This window comes from Trachypithecus francoisi, unplaced genomic scaffold (assembly GCF_009764315.1).
Source record: "Trachypithecus francoisi isolate TF-2019V2 unplaced genomic scaffold, Tfra_2.0 Lachesis_group1, whole genome shotgun sequence".
Lineage (NCBI taxonomy): Eukaryota > Metazoa > Chordata > Mammalia > Primates > Cercopithecidae > Trachypithecus > Trachypithecus francoisi.
The window spans coordinates 59,059,189-59,082,135 of record NW_022681454.1 but is presented as its reverse complement, the minus strand read 5'-3'; the positions used below and the strand labels follow the sequence as shown (position 1 = coordinate 59,082,135).

The 22,947-nt window shown below is 36.8% G+C and overlaps 1 long non-coding RNA gene across 1 annotated transcript in view; it reads right to left on the bottom strand.

The window, feature by feature from the left end:
• Nucleotides 1-12,699, bottom strand: part of LOC117085485 — a 96,182-nt gene extending 83,483 nt beyond the window's left edge. Inside the window, exon 1 of the long non-coding RNA XR_004437972.1 lies at nucleotides 12,599-12,699. This is a non-coding gene — a long non-coding RNA (uncharacterized LOC117085485). The remainder of the gene's footprint in view (nucleotides 1-12,598) is intronic.
• Nucleotides 12,700-22,947: the final 10,248 nt, after the last annotated feature.

Below are 22,947 nucleotides of genomic sequence, written 5' to 3'. Positions count from 1 at the left end.
TACCCTTGTAGTATAGTTTGAAGTCAGGTAGCATGATGCCTCCAGCTTTGTTCTTTTGGCTTAGGATTGTCTTGGCAATGTGGGCTCTTTTTTGGTTCCATATGAACTTTAAAGCAGTTTTTTTTTTTCCAATTCTGTGAAGAAAGTCATTAGTAGCTTCATGGGGATGGCATTGAATCTATAAATTACCTTGGACAATATGGCCATTTTCACTATATTGATTCTTCCTATCCATGAGCATGGACCCCATCAAAAAGTGGGCAAAGGATATGAACAGACACTTATCAAAAGAAGACATTTACGCAGCCAACAGACACATGAAAAAATGCTCATCATCACTGACCATCAGAGAAATGCAAATTAAAACCACAATGAGATACCATCTCACACAAGTTAGAATGGTGATCATTAAAAAGTCAGGAAACAGCAGGTGCTGGAGAGGATGTGGAGAAATAGGAACACTTTTACACTGTTGGTGGGACTGTAAACTAGTTCAGCCATTGTGGAAGACTGTGTGGTGATTCTTCAAGGATCTAGAACTAGAAATACCATTTGACCCAGCCATCCCATTACTGGGTATGTACCCAAAGGATTATAAATCATGCTGCTATAAAGATACATGCACATGTATGTTTATTGTGGCACTATTCACGGTAGCAAAGACTTGGAACCGACCCAAATGTCCATCAATGATAGACTGGATTAAGAAAATGTGGCACATATGCACCATGGAATACTATGCAGCCATAAAATGGATGAGTTCATGTCCTTTGCAGGGACATGGATGAAGCTGGAAACCATCATTCTGAGCAAACTATTGCAAAGACAGAAAACCAACACTGCATGTTCTCACTCATAGGTGGGAACTGAACAACGAGAACACTTGGACACAGGGTGGGGAACATCACACACTGGGGCCTGTCATGGGATGGGGGTAGGAGGGAGGGATAGCATTAGGAGATATACCTAATGTAAATGACAAGTTAATGGGTGCAGCACACCAACATGGCACATGTATATGTATGTAACAAACCTGCACGTTGTGCACATGTACCCTAGAACTTAAAGTATGATAAAAAAAAAAAAAAAAAAAGAAAGAAATGTGATTATATGGTAATAAGGAGAGCTGAATTGTTCAGTCAGGTCTTAACTAAACACCTCATGGCCTTTCTTTGTCATTTTTATGTCTCAGATATTGTTGGGGCATAAGTTATCTAGATTCAAATTTGGTTAAGTTCACAGTCAACTAGCTGTCAAACTAGCCGTATTACTGATCTTTAAGAGGGTAATTTTTTTTTTTTTTTTTTTTTTTGAGATGGAGTCTGTCTCACTCTGTCACCAGGCTGGAGTGCAGTAGCACAATCTTGGCTCAGTGCAACCTCCACCTCCCGGGTTCAAGCGATTCTCCTGCCTCAGCCTCCCGAGTAGCTGGGACTACAGGCATGTGCCACCATGCCCAGCTAATTTTTGTATTTTTAGTAGAGACGGGGTTTCACCATGTTGGCCGGGATGGTGTCTCGATCTCTTCTTGACCTTGTGATCTGCCCACCTCAGCCTCCCAAAGTGCTGGATTACAGGCGTGAGCCACCACGCCTGGCCACAAAATAATAATATTATTTGTCATGGATCAACCAAAAAATTCCCCTGCTGTCATCTGCAAATTATTAAGATATGTATAACACTCTCAGGGTGGGGTCAGATCAATGTCAAGTGCCTGCTCATAGTTGAGTGCACAGTCTGGGGAGAGACTGTATACTGTAAAGGAACTCTGGCTTATCCTGTGACTCAAGGAATGAGTAGTATTCTCTTAGAGTACTCTCTTGGAATACTGGGAATATTCTACTCTAGCCTGTAGTCAGTATTCCTAGAGAAAATTGGAAATATTCTAATCTAGCCTGTAACCGTTGGCTATAGGCTATTTCCCAATATTTCTTAGCTTTATTGAGACATATCTGACTCAGGTTGTTTTTGAGATCAGGAGTGAGGAATCCAAGTGGTTTTCATGTCTACAGTAAAATCTCATCAACCCCCTTCTCTCCACATTACCCTCAATCCTACCTCAGCCCCACATGCACCTTGCAGAAAAGCAGTAAGTAGTGGTCCAGTAAGTGGTGGTCCAGCTGAGGAAAAAAATTGCAAGATAACATTTTACAAAATGTGTGCAATAGTTTGGCACTAAAATGACCTGTGTTCTAGTTCAGCTGTGTGATTTGAACTTTACTGGGACCCTTTGGATATGATATCCTCGCCTGTTAAGTGGAGAAGTTAGACTCTGAAGATGACCTCCACATTCCCTTCCTGGCTGGAAGTTGTACATTGGAAATGTGACGTCTATAAGCAGATCTAGTCCACAGACATATTCCTTTTAGCTTTCATGGTGTTTGTTTTAAATCAAGCCCATGTTTAAAACCAAGCTGTTTTATTACTTTAAAAAATCTAGCCTCTTTTGAAAAATAAAAAATATAGAGCTCTGGTCCTATTTTCTTTGTGCCAGCACTCTATAACTTTTGTAACTTTGGTTAGAAGGAGCATGACTCAATACCCAACTGCTGCTGATGCTTAGGCTGCCAATCCAGGGACCTATGGGCCTTTAAGTCTGCAAACTTGCTTCTTTGGTTGAATTTTTCATCTTTCCTCATCTAAATTCTCCTGAGTCTAATCATTAAGATGACTGTAGAGGGCCCCATTGTACTGCAAACCTCGTAAACCATAAAGGAGTCTCAGATCAAAGAGTTACCCGGGAATGTGCTTATTAGGAAAACCCACACTCACCTGGAAACCGGCAGGGGTGGCATCTGGTGACTCAGGCACTGCCCCGCCCACACCTTCAGTCACTCTCTGCTATAATCCTTGTCAGATCTGTCTTTTCAGTGCACAGGCTTGCTTATGTTGCCTCCCAGCTCAAGAACTGACACCGACTCGCCATTGTGCACCATGTCTAGTAAAGACTGCTCAGCCTGCAGTGTGAAACCCTCTCCGGGGAGGCTCGGGTGGTCTGTCTTTCTCATCACCCCTCGCCCTGTGTACATTATCAGCTGTGGCCTACCGCTGCTCTATGCTCTGCAAATGAGCCACACAATCCATCTCTGTGTTTTACGGTCTCTACTGTTCCTGCCACGTGTATTATCCTCCCTCACCTCTGTCTGCCAAGATCATATTATCTTTTTTTCAAATGCTGCCCCCTCCTTAAAGAATGATGTTATTTACATATGTCATTTCTCCTTCTTTTGAATTTCCTTGACATCTTTCTCTTTTTTTTTTTTGTACTTTTCAAATACTTACATTCTGCCTTGTATTATAATTACTTATGTTCTTGGCTAAGTTCCAATTGTAATAATAACAATGAACTTCATTTATTAAATTCACATCATAGACTGGGCACAGTGCTAAGTAATTTGCAGATAGTATCTCCCTCAATCCTCAGAGACATCCAGGAGAAAGGTTTTATTAGGGGTTGTGTTCAACAGTGGTTAAGAAGACAAGTGTCTGGAGTTTAACAGACAGATTGAAATCCAGCTTCACTCCTACTGACTGTGCTACCTTAATCAAGTTTTTTTTCTTTTTTTTTTTTTTTTACTTTTCTAAGCCCAAGTTTTGTCATTTGTAGAAATGGGACAATATTTGTATCATAGATTGTTTTGAGGTTAATAATAAGTGATCAATGAATGTTAGCTATTTTATTACAATTGAATTCTATTTTTCACATTAGGACACTGAAATTCAGAAAGTTTAAGCAACTTGTTCCATGATATGCACCCAGTAAGTGGTGGAACCTAGATTTGGCTGCAAGGCTGTCCAGTTCCCAGGCTTTATGGTCTTAATTAGTGACAGGCAGGTGAGCACATGGCTGCTGGTCTCTCTGAATACAAGTCCTGCTGCACTTAGCACAGTTTGACCATACTTGAGTTTGCCCAGTGTTGTTTGAAGTGGGATCTGCATTCTCAGAGAGCTGAGTTTCGAATTCCAGCTGTTTATTAGCTTTGTGGTTTAGAATAAATTATCCCTCTAATTCATAGTTGCCTCCATTATAAAATGGGGAAAATAATCACACCCACAGGGTCATTTTCGGATTAAGTTAAATCAGATAACTAATACAGGTAAAATTCATAGAACATAGCACTCATTCAATAAATATTATTATAATTATAAGGCATCTAAAACTCCATTGAAACCCTTATTGACACTCAACATGGTAAGTTTTGTCACAAGGTGACATATGTTCCTAAAAATCATTACACTAAAAAATTGAGCAGGATATCCCACAGGACTCATTCAGAAATGGGGGTTTGAGAAACAATACTCAAAAAGCTTCATCAGTAACGTATTAAAAAAAAAACTCTAAAAATGGTAACACAGTTTTATACATTTTAGGTGGTTAAAATATACATAAACAGTACAATAAACATGGTACGTTATCTTTAAAAAGAGCTGCAGTTTGCTTGTGGAAGTGGGTATTGGCAGGGTTTAGCTTGTGAATTATTATCAAGTGATGGAGGAGGGGTTTTTAAAATTGGGTGGAAAGTTATAACAGCAGATGTGGTTGAGTGTGGTTTATAACTCAAATATGAGCCAAGATCGCTGGTAGATATTTGAGAATCACACACGTGTGTGCCCTCTCCTATGCTGCTCTGCTCAACAGTTTTCCTTATCATCTAGCATTTCTCTCTGGTGAAATTATACCTAAGCAAACACAAAGTTCCTGTTATGTACAAATTATTTTTTATGTTGGAAAAAACTCACGGTTTAAAACAAGCATTAAAACAGAATTGATTGTACCTTGAAATTATCATAAGCCTTGTATCTCAGCCTAAACCTTCATCATAATTATTAAACATTTGAAATATTCTGATATTAGGCACTCAAGACCTTGGGACCTGGGGGTTATCATAACCCTCATTTCTCCACCTAAATTTAACAAGTGTCAAGGACAAAATTCCAAAGCCCCATATTACTGTGGATTCAAGTTCTTATCATATTACTTGTACTTTTTGTCAAGTTATAAATGAATAGAAACCTTTATGACTATATTTTCCTTCTTAAATCAACTAACAAAGATGTTTTTCATCCTAACATTATCAACTTCCTGTACTAATATGAATAGCTCCAATTCTTCTTATTTTCCTCAAGACTTATTCTCCTCTGTTTTACCCTCTGAGCAAACCATTACTTTTATTCAAAAATGTTTAAATGGTGTGGAAGAAAAACAGTTTTGCTTCCTTCAGCAGTATATATTAGGCAGTATGTCAGCCCAAACTGCAGATCTTACAGCAAGAAATTGCTTAAGAATTGATGAAACATTTGATTAAAAAATGGAACTATTAAACAAAGGAAATCTATAAGAAATAAGAGAGTCAAACTTGGTATATACAGGTATTAGAGTCCCCAGTTTGAGTCTAACACATGCTACTGTCAGGGGTTAGGCTTGTCTAGGTAGGCTGAGCAAACACGTGCATCTGCAAACCGGTGCTTTGGGCAGACTGAAGTCCATTTGCTTGAGGAACTAGAGAGCTTCTGATAGGTGAGCATACCTTCAGCTGCTCCTTAAACCTAATTAGAATCTATCTTCCAGTGGTTTGTATTTGCATGTTGTAAAAATTAGAAGTTTTTTGTTTGTTTTTGTGCCTTCCCAGCATCCATGTCCCTTCCAAAAACCACACCAATTTTGCTGTGGAGTACCATTCTCCTTCACCTTCATTGCACCTGGTTTAGTTGTGCATCCCTCAATTCTAATTCCAGAAGTGATCAAAGCATTCCATTACCTCCAGTACTACTGCTATGGAGGCAGGAACAATACAGGATGGTCCAAGAGAATAGAAAATTCCAGGCAGCAGTTTTACATAACTAGCAAAAAGAAACTGTGGAAATAGCTGCAGAGGCTAGGGGTTGATAAGACCCTGAAAAAAAGGGTGTGGTCCACGCTGCCTAAGAAAAACTGGACACAACGTGGTGGATTTGACCTTGCTTTTACCTGGGACCTCATTATATGCTCATTAACATACTAAATCACACACCCACAGGTGCCAGGAACACACCTATTTGGTGTAAAAATGGGTGGCAACAAAGTTCAGATAAATCTTCACCTTTTTCAAGGAACATACATTAATATTCTGTTCCTTGGTTAAAGAAACCCATAAAGGCAGAAGTCTCAAATTCCACTATACAACTCTGAGTACACCAACACTCCCCTTTCTTGAGTGTATACTTTTCATTTTGAAATAAATCTCCATACTTCCCCTATTTTCTAACTCATCCTTGAATGTTTTCTTGTGAAGGTGTCAAGAACCTGAGCACCAGCTGGGTTCAAGGTACCACCAACATTTGGGAACTTCCCCCAGCCCACAGGTATTACTATCATTAACTGAGTGGCATGCATTCCACCTAGGCTAGATCAATGAAAATCAGACCTGGGGCTTTTATTGATACTCTCTCTGGGAAGTGATGGGGAGTTCTCTCTTTCAGATTGCATTGTTAAATCAGCAGAATCACATCTTAGATTTGCTAAAGCCCATCAGTGCTACTACAGAACAATAGGCTACCTGAGAATGAAACTACCACAGAGAGAAGCAGTGAGAAACAAGGAAGATAATCAGGTTCCTAACAACATTGTTTGAGTCCCTGATGCCCTGGTTTGAGCCATGTTTTGAATTTCCAGCTATGGCTTTGGACTTCTTTAGATAAATTAGCCATTAGGGTTCATCATTATCTTAAACATTAACCACATTCCTAGGCTATCACGTTTACTCAAAGATTAAAGTAGAAAGTTCTGTAATTTCTGCTCCTTAAAGGTTCTTTAATACATATATGCAGTCTCGCATTTTCATATAAGCCCAACTCATTTTTTAAATGAAAAGCTCAAAGACTAAAAAATTTGCACATAAAATGAATAACAAAAAATATGGCACTTTTTTTCACGTTTAGAGGATCTGGATATTAACATTGCAGTTAGTAATCCATACGGTTATGCTGTTTATAAAGTATGCTTTCTAGATGCATCCATGAGTCCTTTACAGAAAGATTTTTTTCAAACATTAGTTTATAACCTTCTAAATCAGTAGCAGTTTTTAATTTTTGATTACATAAAACCACTGGTTCCTACAAATCAGTTTTACCATATTCCAGGCTTGTGTAAATAACAAATAGTTTTCTTACTTTGCATGTAGAATACGTAGCAAAAAGAGTTCCAACATTCTGCAACAAGTCTCTAGATAACAAACTGAAAATTCTGTTTTTCTAAAACATCATTCTTACTTACTTAAAACAAGAAATTTGGTTTATAATCTTATACAGAGAGTATTTAAGATGAGAAAAATTCAAAAAAACTTGAAATCATTAGGCATGTTGAAAAAAAGTAATTGCCCATTACTGCACTGAATTTGAAAATGAAGCAGTTAAGGCGGGCTTTTAACCGCAACTGGTGAACCAGTAGTGGCAAGCAACAGCAGATTTATAAATTTTTAAAAAATAGTGAGATAATTAATTAAAGATCAGTTTATTGCTGTGAAGCAAATGACCCAAAATCTTGATGTTTCTTTAGTGAGAATATCCAAGAAATAAATTCATAAAAGTCATCAGGCTCACTGTGTATTTAAAAACTACCAGCCACATTGGAAAGAAACTCATGTCTATTTTGCAACTTCAAAAAGAGAAATAACTAGGTAGAATGGAGAATCCAATTCTCCATTAGAGGACCAAACTGAAAATGGCGTAAAGCCTCTTTCAATGTCAATGTCAGAATCACCTTGGATAGCAAAGTGGATCTAACTGGAGAATATTTTATGAGATCCCACCTTTATCATATGACCAGAAGCTGAAATCAAGCTGAAGAAGGTGACTTTATAGAACTCTCATTTGAATATTAAATGAATAATTGAAAGATTGAGTTTAATCTAAATTTGTTTAACCTTAAAATTGAATGGGAGCCAATAATTTAGTTACTGCCTTTTATGTAGTTATTAAATTTGCCTTTTTTATAAGGATGGTGTCTGTGATGACCTAGATTTGCTAACCGTTTTATGTAAAACAACTGAAGATATTTTAAAGCGGACAAGTGAATTTTTGGTGTACTTGGAATTGATTGAGGAAATGATACAGTATTTAGACGTATAGGTAAAATTTATGGCACAAAGGTTTCTGATGGGATAGCCCACATCAAAGCTATTGTGCATTGTAATTGGACTCCAAGACCTTACTTCAAATATTTTGCTTGATAGTTTTCTCAATGTGTCTAAATGGATTGGCATAAATGTTAAAATTAAAATAAGCCAATCAAAAATTACAGTAGTTTGTTCTATTTTAGAGAAATCTGTAATAAAATAAGAACAAATTAGCATGTAATAAAGTAAGATTTTGAAAACTTGTACTTATATGCTGGTATTGAAGAGCATAGGTACTCATCAGTCTTCAAATCAAAAACTGAATAATTATTTTCTATATGAACAATAATAATTAAAAAGTAGTAGCATCACAACAAAAAATTTAAACAGTAAAACTACAAAATGACAGTAAATCCATGGCTTATTTTTAAATGATGCTTAAAAGTTGGCTAAAACAAGACCGGGCGCGGTGGCTCAAGCCTGTAATCCCAGCACTTTGGGAGGCCGAGACGGGTGGATCACGAGGTCAGGAGATCAAGACCATCCTGGCTAACACGGTGAAACCCCATCTCTACTAAAAAATACAAAAAACTAACCGGGCGAGGTGGCGGGCGCCTGTAGTCCCACCTACTCAGGAGGCTGAGGCAGGAGAATGGCATAAACCTGGGAGGCGGAGCTTGCAGTGAGCTGAGATCCTGCCACTGCACTCCAGCCTGGGCGACAGAGCAAGACTCCGTCTCAAAAAAAAAAAAAAAAAAGTTGGCTAAAACAAATAACATGTTTAAGACAATGCTCAGGCAACTAATGTGAATACTTTTGTAAATGATGAATTTAACTGTACGTACTTTTAACCATTCATTTTAGGATTACTTCTACCAATGATACACTAGTAACCAGATTACTTAAATTACAAACCCTAGTAATTTTTGTATTTCTTAGCCAATTCATGAGAAAATTGTAAGCAATTCTCATCAGATATTTTAGGGTTACTTTATAATGAAAGCTCTCAGTAGTCCTAAACTCTTTAAATTCATTTATATTTCAATCACCTCTATGTTGCCATCTCTCCTTGAAAAACTGCCTGCATTCCTGGACTTTTCTTAATGAAATTCTATGGATCCAGTTTATAAATTTCAAATTCCATTACATATATATATATATAATATATAAAATATATAATATATAAAAATATGTGTGTGTATATCTATATATATATCTCATAAAATGTGTATACACACACTTACACACTTTCTTTTTTTAAGAGACAGGATCTCTCTCTGTTACCCAGGCTGAAGTGCAGTGGCATGATCACAGTTCACTGCAGCCTCGACCTCTAGGGTTCAAGCAATTTCCTTGCCTCAACCTCCCATGTAGCTGGGACCACAGGCATGTGTCATCATGCCTGGTAACTTTCTAAATTTTCTGTAGGGATGGGGTCTCCCTATATTGCCCACACTGGTCTTGAACTCCTGGGCTCATGTGATTCTCCCACCCTGGCCTCATAAAGTACTGGGATTAGAGGTGTGAGCCACCACCCCCAGACACATGACATATGTTAAATTTCACTTGCTTTCGCTATGTGTAGCAAGAATAAAACTGTTCACTGAATTCTAAGTATCAGTTGTTCTACAAATGAATGTGGCCTTGAAATAAAGGAACGACGAGCCTCTGCAGAACTGCATACTCTGGATACTTTTCTTGGTATGTTGACTGCCATACTCTTTCATGCAGCCTCATATCAATGGCTCTCAATATTTAACGTGAAAAGTAATCATGTACAGTTGGTGTTTATTAAAATAAAAATTTCCAGGCCTTAATAGAAATAAAGAAAATCAGAATTCCAGTAAGCAGTGCCTAGGAGTCTATATTTTCAATAATAGTATATATTTTTCTTATCCCAATTAGTCATAGGCACACCCTGTTGAAGATCTTTGATGGTAGAAATGAAAAGCAAACAAAATAATAACTTTCTTTGTAAGGAGACTATTACTCCTAACTCTGCCATTTTTAAAACTTTATGCTTTCAAAAGATGGGGGGAAATCTGAAATATTGAGCACCAGAGATTTTCTAACAGATTGCTTTCAAAATATCCTATTCGAAGTATGTGGATAGACTGTTGATGTAAAATTTAGGCATACAAATTTTTTGGCTTCAAACTTACGTAGGAAATTTGTTATAGCTTGTTGAAGAGCAGCGTGAATAAAACAGGAAGCACAAAAAATGATTCCAGCTAAAGTTATGTGTCATGGCTTTTCCTGTGTGTCATCCATGTAAAGTTCTTTATGTGCGAGTTTTTATTAATGAGAGACTGCCACACAAAAATGAGAGTCATTCTCACGAAATGTATGAGAAAGAAAATGTTCCCTCTTAGGATATGTCTGAAAATGTTCTGAAATGTCAAATGATGCCAATTCCTGTTTCTGTGCTGGCACTAGTAAAGTGCTATCCTTTCTTTCTCTTCAGCATACTCATTTTGATAATTTGCTGTTCACTGCTTATTATGTGATTCAAACAGCATCTTTTCAAAATTACAGATGGCTATTCAAATAATCAGCTCTATTGAAAACCTTGGAGTATAAAATTAGACAGCTTGAACTTCAACAATGTCACTTCAGCAGGAATGTTCATTTAACACTAACACAACTCTGTCACAGCAAAACGATGTATTACAGACTTGCTGTATTTTTTTTTTTAGTTAGCAGAGCAATAGAAGCTGATGCCCTCATTGGGATTCATAACATAATTGTGTAAATTTCTTTTTCTGTGGTTTTTGATATCATCATAGTTATAACATTTTCCTGCATACATTTTAACCTGGAAAACTATTTGAGTGTCAGAAGTTGCTACTAGGTGACTGAACTCAAAGGACAGAAATAGAAATCTCTAGGTGTCAAAAAGAGAATGATTCTAGAGTCTTAGAGCTGAAGTTGAAGCCATCATGTGGGAAAAGGAATTGTGGTTGGGATTGTATTAGATAAATGCCTCAGGGCATGGTTAGTCTCAAGATGCCTTAGGATGGTTATGATCTCATGAGAAGATGAAGCCCTGAGCCAGGAAATTTCTATTCTATTTAAGATCAAAGACCAGAAAATCTGCACTGGACAGTCAAGATTTCAATAAATGGCAAAAAATTGCACAGGCTGTGGGTAGAAACAGAGTCAACTCCAAAAATCAGAACTTGAGTATCTACCAAGAAGAAGCAGGGGCCTGAAATCACAGTATTCATATGGCATAGTAAAATAAAAGAAGTGTGTATGACAGTGTAAAATATACATATTTTACACATGTAAAACACAGTGTAAAAGAAGTGTGTATGTCAGTGTAAAATAAAAGAAGGAGTCAGAACTAGTGTCCCTCACTGCACCTAAGCAGAGTTATACGTAGTCTTATTGAGAAGTTCTATAGCAAATGGTATGTGATGACCTTCCAGAGAACACATTTCCAACTTAAGATGACCTCATGAATAAAATTACAAAAAACATACAGATAATTTCGGAGGAGAGAGTGTCCATAGATCCAACTAGTGTGGAATTCATACCTAAGTAATTAGAGAAATTATGATCTAACTGACCTTCTGAAAAGTGGAGCTTAAAATGTTCAGAGACAAGAAAGGAATCATCCCGTAAGATAAAAGCATTATATGGATAAAATAGGCAAGTAAAAATCCTACAGTTGAAAAATACAATCTTCAGGATTTAAAAACATATCTTGTAAGTAGAATAAGTACTACAGTTGGCACAGCTGAAGAGAAGATTAGAAATATGGAAGATGATCTGAAGAAATCAGCTAGAATGTGTCACAAAGTAAAGAGGTGTAAAGCATGAAAATTAAAAAACAAAACAAAAAACCCAACATGAGTTCCAGAAGGAAAGGCTAGGTTAGAGGAAGTATCTAAGAGATAATGGCTGAGAACCTTCAGAATGAAAGCAGGATGTAAATCTTTAAATTGAAATTGTATTCATAGTCTTAAAACTTAGTTTAAGAAATATAGTTTAAAAACTTCAAAGCCATACACACAAAAAGAAATATTACTAAAAAAGAAAATCAGTTAATTACAATGACAGTAGATTTCTTATCAGTGAAAGTAGATGCCATAATATAATGGAATAAAGTATTCAAAATACTCTGGGGAAATCCTTGTTAACATAGAATTCTACCACCTTTAATAGTAAGAACAAAAAAATAGACATTCAGCCACAGCCACAAAGGATCTTGATATTTCTAACAAGTGAATTCAAACCACTTATGTATAACTGAAGTTACAAAAATTCAACCATGGCCTATACAATGAGTTAATTTCACATTTTTTCAATGACAGACAAAGTTTACGAGTTTAAATTAATTTTTCTAGGAAAATATTTTAACAAACATAGTTTTTTAAACAAACATTTTGTGACTCAGGATTATAAATCAATCAAATTTATAAATTATTTTATTCTTCTTAGCAAGCATATGTAAAGAGAAACTCAACTTTATGATGATAATATAAAAAACAAAGACTTACCACAATGGTTCATGCTTATAACTTCAGCTCTTTAGGAGGCTGAGGTGTGAGGATCACTTGAAACCAGGAATTTCAGACCAGCTGGGCAACAAAAGGAGACCTCATCTCTAAAAAAAAAAAAAAAAAAAAAAAAAAATTGTTTTAAATAAATTAGCTGAGTGTGGTGGCACGCACCTGTGGTCCCAGCTACTGAAAGGGTGAGATGGGGGATGGCTTGATCCCAGGTCAAGGCTGCAGTGAACTGTGATTGCACCACTACACTCCAGCCTGGTGATGAAACAGGAATTAAAAGAAAGTAAAGAATGTGTAAGCAAAAACTCAGTTGTATGTAAAAAAAAAAATTCCCCCTGAGAAATAAAAAGAGGTGGAGTTCTTTAAAAATTAACTGCCTGTTTTTTTGTCTGTGGCTAGTGAGCCTTATCTCTCTCTCTTTCCCAGATATTGTGAAGACCCTGTTTCTCTAGCTGTGCAGCTGCAAGGTTACTAGGCAGGTAGACTCAAGTCGTAAAACATGTTTTTCCTTGAAAAGTAAAAAATAATGTAATGCATGTCTCAGTTGAATAACAGTCTTTTTTTCTCACTTGTGTAATATGCTTCCCCCTGCACAGATCTCCCCATGCCCCATGAAATGCTTAAAAGATAACCTGGCTCTATGTTCGGGGCTCAGTCTTTTTGGATGTTAATCTGACTGGGCCAGTGCACCTAAATAATAAATAATACATATCCTCTTCGACCCCTCAGTCTCCTTATTCCTAAATTATCCCACTGCAGTGACACAGTGAGATTCTGTCTGAGAAAATAAATAATAAATCTAATGTAATTTTGTAATAATTCACCAGTTAATGTTTGCTTACTTTCTTTCTTTAATCTATATAATCTATGTTTTAATCAAAGGTTTACCTTTACAAAGACTAACGGTAGTTTTCTTCTAATATTTTTCAAGTTTCCTCATTCAGCTCATCCTTAGGGCTTATAAACTCCTATTGTCCTTCCCAGCAAAGTCTAACTTAAAGAACATAGAGCTTATACTATTCTGTATCTACAAAAGACTAAGAGTTTAATATCTCTTGTATTGGTTCATTCTCACTCTGGTGTAAAGAATTACCTGAAACTGGGTAACTTGTAAAGAAAGGAGATTTAATCAACTCACAGTTTCATAGGCTATACAAGAGGCATATCTGGAGAGGCCTCAGGAAAGTTTCAATCATGGCGGAAGGGTGAAGGAGAAGCAAGCATGTCTTCACATGGTGGCATGAAAGAGAGAGAGAGAGAGAAGGGGGCGTGCCACTCACTTTTAAACCACCAGATCCCATGAGAATTCACTCACTATCATGAGAACAGCAAGGGGGAAGTCCGCTTCCTTGATCCAATCACCCGCCACCAGGTCCTTCCCCCAACCTTGGGAATTACAATTCAACATGAGATTTGGGTAGGGAGACAGAGACAAACCATATCACCTCTAAACGATACTGAAAAGACTGCCAATGAATATATTTCAACAAGATGAAACAAGAACCCAGAAGAAAAAAATACCATGCAAGTATCAGTGATGAGCAAGGAAGTCAGAGACGCATGTTTGTAAAGTACCCAAAATAAATATTGAGTAGAAATTAAAATTAATTTGTGACAACATTTACAAATTAACAATGTGAAACTTAAACACTAGACAACAATAATAAAGGAGGATTGGAGAGAGAATTTAGAAAGGCGTTACAGTGTGCTAAATTGTTGTCTTGTTCAAATAAACCAAGATATTGACTAAAAAGAGACCACGTTACAAAATTACAAAAACTAAGAATGACTGTAAAAGATATAGTTGGCTATTAATATAATTAAATATTTATGTCTTAAGGAGAAGTACTATGTATTACTTTTAAAATAGGAGAGAAACTAAAAGCAGGGACTCCAGTGCTACCAAACTTGGGTTTTTGGTGCTACCATTTACAATACATGAACCTTGGAAAAATTATGTGAGCTCTCTTCACCTAAGTTTCTTCATTCATAAAATGGGGATAATAGTAGAAGCTAACTCATAAAATTATTATGAGAATTAGCTAATAGGTGATTTAATATACTAGTTACATATGGAGTTATGAGGAATATATGGAAAGCACATTGAACAGAGTATAGTAAGAAAGAAATACTATGTAAGTTTAGGTATTCCATCCATATTATCTAATTTCATACGTTAAAAAGGACTGGAACCAAATATTGAAAATTTACAATTTACAAGGTGGGTATATAAATATTGAGTAGATAAATCTTTGGACTGTTCTAAGTTTTAAAAATTTATCCAAAAAAAAAAAAAAGTAAGAGTAAAGAAAGAAAGGGAGGGAGAGAGAAACCTGGGAGGAAAAAGGGGAAGAAAAACTTTAGGTGACTACACAGTCAAGAGCAAAAGAGCAAAAGACAGGAGATATTTCTGTTATTGTGACTCAAAAGTTGTTAAGGCCTATAAAATGCAGATTACACTTGGATTAAATAGAAACATATTAACATAACCAAGCACTGTAATGATTTTAAGGTGAATATTGCAAAATGGAGGACATTCACCTAGAAATACCCAAGTATAGCTGCCTGTCTCTTAAAACTGCCATGAAAAATATTGATCATAAAATTGAAACATTTGTGATAATTATTTCTTATATCTATGTTGCAAGGTTACATAATGAACAAAGACAAGTAAAACTATCATCTGAGATTGGAATAAAATTAACTGCATCTTCTATTTCAAGTAAGATTGAGTATTTTCCTTTGTTTATGGGACATTAGTCATTCTAGTTTTATAAAATGTCGGTTCATCTTCATAGCTTATTTATCTATTAGGTTGAACAATTTTTTATTTAGATATAAAAAAATCGAAAACACTTCAAATATTAACGCTTTAACATTTGTGTTGCAAATGTTTATTCCAAGTCATTTCCCCATTTTTATTTAGTCTATATTTCTCTTTGAAATATATACTTTTAAAAGTAATATTTTCATACAGAGAGATCTTTACCACAAGTTCTTTTTGCTTTAGGTTTTCCATTCATACAAAAAAAAGTTGATTTATTTTATTTTTTAAAGATTCTGTGTATAGCAAGATGAAAATTTTAGTTCTTTTTAATTTTTTTTTTTTTTTTTTTTTTTTTTTTTGAGACGGAGTCTCGCTCTGTCGCCCGGCTGGACTGCAGTGGCCGGATCTCAGCTCACTGCAAGCTCCGCCTCCCGGGCTTATGCCATTCTCCCGCCTCAGCCTCCCGAGTAGCTGGGACCACAGGCGCCAGCCACCTCGCCTGGCTAGCTTTTTGTATTTTTTAGTAGAGACGGGGTTTCACCGTGTTAGCCAGGATAGTCTCGAACTCCTGACCTCGTGATCCGCCCGTCTCAGCCTCCCAAAGTGCTGGGATTACAGGCTTGAGCCACCGCGCCCGGCCGTTCTTTTTAAATTTATCATGACTCATTTGTCACTTATTTATGTATTATATATAGTAATATATATTTTACTATATATAATAATTTATATATTTATATACTATAATTTATATACTATATATTTACTTTATATTCATATTTCCAAGATAAAATCCTACTTTATTGCTCACTTTTCCTCTTTTAGAACCAGCCCAATACATGTATTTAATAAGTACAGGTATATAAAATGCTTGGAGTTCAGGTAAAGTTAGAATATTATTATTAAGCTTAATTTTCAAAATTGTATGCTTGTTAAGCTTCTGAGAAAACAGAGCCCGGCACAGTGGCTTACATCTGTAATCCAAGCACTTCGGGAGGCTGAGGCAGGTAGATCACTTGAACCTAGGAGTTTGAGACGAGCCTGGCCAACATGGCAAGAGCTCATCTCTACTAAACATATGAAAATTATCCAGGTGTGGTGGTGCATATCTGTAATCCTGGCTACTTGAGAGGCAGAGGCACAAGAATCACTTGAACCCGGGAGGTGGAGGTTGCAGTGGGCTGAAATCTTGCCACCGCACTCCAGCCTGGGTGACAGAGTGAGACTGTTTCAAAAAAGAAAAAAACAATTACCTTGTAATAGATCGTATATGAACATGATATAAAGATTAATAAAAAGGGTATTCAGAGAATAGTAGTACTTCCTTCCATTATTGTTCCCTAACCACTAGTTCTACTTTTCAGAGGTAAAAATTATTTTGTGTCACTTCAGAGATTTTCTACACATAAACTAGTGACACGGGTTCTGTTGTTCAGCATGCGGAGGGAATGGCACACAAGCAGCTTCTTTTCTTCCCTGTGTCTCCACCAACTGGAGGGAGCGGTTACTGTGTTACAGGAGTTTTTTGGGGGTACTTTGCCAGCTGGAAATCTCCATAGCCAGTGGCGCCTCTGCCCCGGCTTCGCTCATGACCACAGGGCTTGTTCTGCCCACTCAACCCAGTGGGCTACACTCAGCTAGCGCTACCGGCCCAGAACCTGCTCCCACTGCAGCTCTGCACTCGGCCTGCGATTGGTCCAGGCATGTCGCAACTGGCTTCCACCTTGGGCACCGGTGTCTGGATGAGGGGGACGCGGTGGTCCCCAAAAACTCGGAGTGGCAAGCAACTGTGGAGCTCCAAGGGGTGTTATGGCTCTCACCCGGGGAGTCCTGAGGTCTGGGCCACAAAAGCTCCCTCTCGTTCCTGCCGCTTGCAACATGGCAAACGGGGGTGTGTTACAGATCGTTCGTTTTACAGTTCATTTGTGTTGTATCTCATTTATTCCCACTGCCCACAGGGCAGTGAGTTCTGGATTCTTGTCCTGCAACCAAGAGGAATTAGGTACGCAGACACTGGAGAGTAAGCAGCGTGGAGAATTTTATTGAGCAACAGAAGGAAAGCTGTCAGTGGAGAGGGGACCCAAAGGAGAGGAGTCATCTGCCTGAGAGGGGGCCCAGAAAGTGAGTAATCCAATGTATGGCTGAGTTCAGGGTTTTCATTGGCTCAGAAGAGGGGAGTGCATTCTGACTGGTCCATGGGGAGGCATGGAAAAAGCACCATTGGACCGACTAAAATGCGTTGAGGGTATTCTCACTCTGGTCGTGGACTCTACCCAGAACTGGTAGCTGGGTTTTCAGGCTTCAGGCTGTCTATGGCTTGAAGGTGGGCCTTCACCAGGAACCTGTCCCTATCTGCCTAGGAATTTGTCTGCCTTTTTGCTATAATCCCCTCTCTGAAGAGGTACATCTAACTGCTGTTAGGATACAGACAGTAACGGCTCTTAACTGCTTCATGCTGACAGGGTGCATTGTTTTGTGAAAATGGCAGTCAGGTCTCTCAGAGGCCTAAGTGTTTCCCAGGTAATGGGAACCATTGCCCGTGGCTCCATTTGCATGACCATTGGAGTTTGATGGGTCTCTAGGTGAAAATAAACACATTTTACAAGGAGGTTAAATATGCATGGACCAAATATGTGTAGTATACAAAGAGGAGCTAAAAGGAAAAGCTCTATTGCCAATGATAACAGAAATAAGAAGTAAAATAGACTAATCATTCTGAAAACAATGTGGTGGCCACAGATAGTTCACCCCAGTGAAGGAAATTAAATATTGTATGGGGGAAGGCAATTAAACTTTAGAGGAGAGATAGCTGTTTAGGAGGGTAGATAATCGCAGGGACATTCAGTATTAAGGGGTCCTTGGCAAAGATGCCTTACGGTGAGGAACAGAATACAGGTGAGTACAGCAAGCATAGGTGAGACTATAAAGAGGATATCCATTGAAGGTTAATTATTGACACTTATGATTTGTGATTTTTAGCTTGACGTCTTTGATTTCTTCACACTGTTGCTTCGGGTGCTCTTCTGTGTCAACAGAGGTAATTCTATCAGTTTCCCAGACTTTATTCAAGTATAATTAGTCCAAGAATCTATTCCAGTGAACTTTACTGATGTAGGAGTAGAAAGAAGCACAGTTGAAGGCCCCTCCCAATGTAGGCCTACAGAGAGAGAAAAGGAAGGAAGAGCCTTTGCCAGTACTAGGTCCCCTGGGTTGAATAGAGGTGATTCTAGTTCATGGGATTGCACCTCCGACAGTTGTTTCAGTTCCTGTTGGAAATGGGCCAAAGAAGTTACATGTCTAATCAAATCAGGGACTTGTTGGTTTAGCAAGAAACCATTGGTGAGAAAAGGCCATGTATACATCATTTTGAAGGAACTTAAACCCAGCTTCGAAGTGGTATTTCTAACACATACTAATGCCATGGAAAGAAAAGTAATCCAGGGGAGATGAATCTCTTTAGACAGTTTTCTGAGGTGACTTTTGATAATATCATTTGTGTTTTCTACCATTCCTGAGGATTGTGGTCTCCAAGCACAATGAAAATGATATTGTATGCCTAGTGCCTTTGAGACTCCCTGGGTAACTGCTTTGAACAAGGGACTGTCATACCATACTGGAAACACTAGTTTTGGTTTTTTTTTTTAACCTAACATTATATATTTGTAGATTTTTTCAGTGCCAGTGCATTCAAGGCTATGTCATTTATTCCAGAGTTGTAGACTACTGCCTTGCTTGATGCACGATGTTAATTAACCAGTATTTAGTTCATGGATATTAACGTTGCCTCAAGTCTCCTGTCAGAACAAATAAGACAATTTCTACTATTCTCAACTATTACAATCAAAATGATATTTTGGTAAGATGGCTGAAAAAAATTATATATACAATTTAATGGCATTCCTAAATAGAATCAATAACCAATTAGAAATATAAAATGGAAAACAGTAATCACAGAATGATTTTTAATATCTTTGAATAAATTTAATAAGAAATGTGTAAGAGCCCTATGAACAAAATATTAAAATGCCAATATGGGAGATAAAAGAACATTTGAATTTATTGGAAAATATACTCCACTCTTGCATAGAAACACTCAGCATCATGATAATGTAAATTCTCTCTATGGAAAGGCTTGAGATTTTATACAACAATAACAAAACAACAACTGGTCAATGTTTGAAATAGACTGCATTAATAAAGCAAAACAGAATCAAAAGATAAGAAGCAATAGAATAGAGTCTTAACACTAAGATAACATTACAGATAAGTGCATAAGAACATAGATTATTCCATAAATGATGTTGAGAAATTGAGATAGGCATACAAAAAATAAGCTGTTTACTTACTCTTTGCACTAAAGCAAATTTTAGATGAACCAAGTATTTAAACATAAAAATGAAGCTATGAAAGTATTAGAGAAGGCAAGGGAATTTTTTTTCTTTTTGGTAATATTTAAGCAAAAGCCTTCTTGAGTGTGGACAAGGAAACAGAAATTGTAAAATAAAAGACAAATAAATTAAACCACACTAAATATTAGAGGTGTCAAAAAAGTATCATAAAAAAATCAAAGTCCAAACAAAATAATGACAAGTCATCCCTAAAGCAAAGGACTAATTTTCTTTATATAAATGGTGCTTTATTTCTGTTTAATGATATAGCCCTCAGGTTGATAAAGAAATGGAAACATTATCACATTTTAAATATAAGAAGCAATATATCTTTGAGCCAGCAACCTTGGTTCTAGGAACTTATCCTTATAAAATATGCTTTCATATCTTCAACATGATACACATAGTCGGCTGGACATGGTGGTTCATGCCTATAATCCCAGCACTTTAGGGAGGCCAAGGTAGGAGGATCACTTGAGCCCAGGAGTTTGAGACCAGCTCTGCCAACATGGTGAAATTTCATTTCTACTAAAAATACAAAAAATTAACCAGGTGTGGTAGTGCATGCCTCTAATCCCAGCTACTCAGATGGCTAAGGCAGGAGAATCTCTTGAGCCCAGGAGGTGGAGGTTGCTGAGACAAGGTTATGCCACTTCACTCACAGCCTGGGCAACAGAATGAGACTGTTTCAAAAAAAAGAAAGAAAGAATAGTCTTACTTTCCTCCTAAGGGGTTGTAAAGATCAAATCTATATTACTTTGCTTGAACTGCCATAACAAAATACTACAGATTAGGCAGCTTAAACAACAAAAGGTTATTTTCTCAGTTTTGCAGGCTAGAGGGCTAAGATCAAGGTGTCAGCCAGTTTGGTTTCTCCTGAGGCCTCTCTTTCTGGCTTGCGGACAGCCACCTTCTAGCTCTGTTCTTTCCTCTGAGTGTTCTAATGTTTCTGGTATTTCTCTGTATGCCCAAATTTCCTTTTCTTATGACATCATTCAGATTGGATACTGGCCTACCCTAACCACCTCCTTTAAACTTAATAACTTTTTTGAAGACTTCGTCTCCAAATACAATCACATTCTGAGCTACTAAGGGCTAGGACTTTAACATATGAAATTTGGAGAAACACCATTTAGCTTATAACAGATCACTGTCCATTCTGTTTCAAACAATAATATTTTTATCTTGCTACTGCAAAATTACCCTCACTCAAATCAGTGGAATCAACAGAATTAGTTTAGCTAGTAGGAATGTTAAAATAATGAAAAAAATAACAGCTCTGTGAATGGAAGGATTTGTTTGTAAAATTTGTTATATTTCAATGCCAGTAATATTATCATATACTCTGTGACTAAGGTTTAAGTGAATAAATAATTTTATGAGTATTTAAAGCAAATACTAGTTGACTTGTAGTTTTATAGATAACTACAGAATTACTGAATCTTTCAGATGTTTTCTCAGATTATTATTATGTGTGCTTTCAAGGGTCTTCTTGGGACTTTGTTTAATCTATTTAATAACTTAGCTGTGTCCTTGAAAAAATAAGACATCAGATATGCAGCTGTTCCAAAAATGTTGCAACATTTATAGTTTCTGAAAAAAATTCTAAAGAAAAACTTAAGCTCAGGCTCATAAAGTTTATTTTACAGCATTTACAATATGCAATTGATATCAACTCAAGAACCAAAATGAAGAAAGATGTTATGCTTATGAATAAACAAAAACTAAATAAAGGAGTAATCAAATTATTTATTTCTGTTTTCTAGCTTGGATATGTAGTAAACTATAAACAGTTACAAGTGAAATTAGTTCCCACATTATTTATATCTGATGGCATTTAACACAAATAAATATTTCTTATTTTCTTTATTACATATCTCCCCAAAGAAGTTTAGACATTTAAAAAATACTATGTCTTATTGCTCAATTGTCTTTTGTAAAAAACAAAGATCTTGCCCACATTGAATTTTGAAGAGCTAGTGTTTATAATTAAGTATCTTCATGATTACCCAACAACTGTGCATACGTGAAAACATTGCTTAAGCCGTCATGACATTGCAACACTCTCCACAAATGAGGAAATTCATATCCAGTAAACTTTTATTTATTTTGCAATAAAATAAAGGACCCTTTCTAACAATTAGTGATATGCTATTTATCTGAAATCTTTGTCATGGACAAGGATTGTTTCTTAGCCAGTGTGACTATGTGTGTGTATATGTGCGTGTGTCTGTGTTCAGGGAGAAATGACGTATTTTGTCTCAAGTACCTTCTATTCACCAGGCATTATCTTCAGCACTTTGAATATGTGAAATTATTTCAATCTCAGAAGTATTTTATGGTGTATGTTCTGTTAGCTCCGTTCTATAGATAAAACTATCATTCAAGCTTGTTAAACAACTCCAACTTAATAAGTGTGGAATCTGGGATTCACAAATGAAGTTTAAAAACAGCGAGAAGCACTGTTATGTATGCACATTAGCAGAGTGACGTATGCGCATTAGCAGAGTCAAGACCCCAAGAAGTTACCTAGACTTTACATAAAGTGTCACAAAAACATAGATATCAGTCTAGCCTCCCTCCACCCTCCAAATCTTCAAGAATGAGACTATTCCAGTTCTTTGTGATCTATTTCAGTCTCCATTCTTAACTGTCAGAGTATGTCTTGGAAGCCCTCTACCCCTTAAGAACACCCTCTTTTGTCCTGTCTTAGCTGAAAGAGAGAAGTCTGTTCAACACCACTCATAATTGAAAATTCTCTTTGTACTGAAAACACCCATTCCTTTTTCTGTTATTAGTTGTCTGCTCAGCCCAGAGATTCTGGCTCGGACAGTGATCTGAATCTGTTCTCATCTCAGATTTCTTCAGGGGTTCCCAGGACAATCCCGCCACCAAATCAGAACTTAAAGTAAACTCCTGGAACAGCAGATCTGTCAACATTAATTGAATACTTACTTCCATGTTTGTATTTCAAATAGGAATGACTCTGAGTTGGACTAGATCTCTTCGTGCTTACCCAAGCTATCTTACATATCAGCATGACTGAGAATTCAACAAGGAGATAAAGAGGAACAATGGGGTAAGTTTAAATATCTCCATATTTTTCAAAATAGATAAGAGAAAGAAATCTATGTGGTTTGTGTTTATTTTACCAGCACATTTATACTAAAACATCCAACAAGTAT